Here is a 1,394-nt window from a genome sequence, read left to right on the forward strand (position 1 = left end):
AGTATATTGTTCTTGTACAGGGGTTCTCTTTTGTCTGTGTCCACCAGTGAAGTTACTTTCTAAGGCTACTTTCACACTAGCGTCGTTTTGCCTACGTCGCAATGCGTCGTTTAGGAGAAAAAAACGCATCCTGCAAAGTTGCCTGCAGGATGCATTTTTTCCCCATAGACTTACATTAGCAACGCATTGCGACGTATGGCCACACATCGCATCCGTCGTGCGACAGATGCGTCGTGTTTTGGTGGACCGTCGGCACAAAAAAGGTTATGTAATGTTTTTTTGTGTGTCGAGTCCGCCATTTTCGACCGCGCATGCGTGGCCAGAACTACGCCCCCTCCTCCCCGGAACTCACAATGGGCAGCGGATGCGTTGTAAAACTGCATTTGCTGCCCACTTTGTGCTACATTTAGCACACTGTCCGTCGGTACATCGGGCCGACGGTTTGCGACGGCCCGTACCGACGGACTAGTGTGAAAGCAGCCTGATCCATAACCTGCCAGGAGTCTGCACTATTGCTACAGCTCCTTTCTTGTTTATCGTTGCACTTCTGGCACTGTCATGCAGGGAACTAAAGCACTAATTTTTTAAAGTGAATTCCTGAGATTCCATTCATGTGATTGTATTGTAAATCAATATATCAGACTGTAAGAACAATTGTTATTAACATTTTTAGCATAATTGTAATTTCATTTATCAGTTCTCTTTATGTTTGACTAAACTATCAAAAGACAATATAAAATATTTTGTAAGATTATACTGAGCAAAAATAAAATGTACTTTCTATTAAAAAGGTAGCAAGGATCACAAGTCTAAATCCCACAACATAACTTTTCATACTCCTTTCCAGCTCAATTCAGCAGAACAGTTCATTTGCACAGCTCTGTATGGTTAATGTAAAACAGGCATGATCCCTATTGTGCTTTCTCCTGCTATATGCACACCAAAATTGGAGCAATACGGAGACTAGCATGGCGCCTGGGCAAGGATGATACGGAAATTTGTGAGGCTTTCCTATTTCTTTCCATTATTATAACAGGGTGAAAAATTCACTGGGTGTAAAACAGCCTGGTCTCTTCTCAAGCTCTACTTGGCAAAGTTACATACACTGTATATCTATGGCTATCAATCTAGCAACATTGTACAGATTGTTAAATCATTTGTTCTCTTGAACTAGGCTATGGTATTCAGAGATATTCTGGAAGATATTGCATGTTCGAATTTAGTAGAAAATCTGATAGTTGTAGCTGTGCTTGTCCCAGTTATTCGATCATTTTGTGCTAGATAAATGATAAATTTGACTACAGGTTTTAGCTTTTTTAAGAAAAAAGTATTCCCATGTCTATCTCCCTAATTAATTTAGTATAAAATGGTGCCGTATCTGGTTTAAAAATCCT

The 1,394-nt window shown here is 40.2% G+C and overlaps 1 non-coding gene across 1 annotated transcript; it reads left to right on the forward strand.

Moving 5' to 3' along the window:
- Positions 1-918: 918 nt before the first annotated feature.
- Positions 919-1,020, forward strand: LOC143810732 (U6 spliceosomal RNA). Its single transcript, XR_013223164.1, has one exon. It is a non-coding gene; the product is annotated as a U6 spliceosomal RNA (small nuclear RNA).
- The last annotated feature ends 374 nt before the right edge of the window (positions 1,021-1,394 follow it).

The sequence above is a fragment of the Ranitomeya variabilis genome, chromosome 2 (genome assembly GCF_051348905.1).
Source record: "Ranitomeya variabilis isolate aRanVar5 chromosome 2, aRanVar5.hap1, whole genome shotgun sequence".
Taxonomy (NCBI): domain Eukaryota; kingdom Metazoa; phylum Chordata; class Amphibia; order Anura; family Dendrobatidae; genus Ranitomeya; species Ranitomeya variabilis.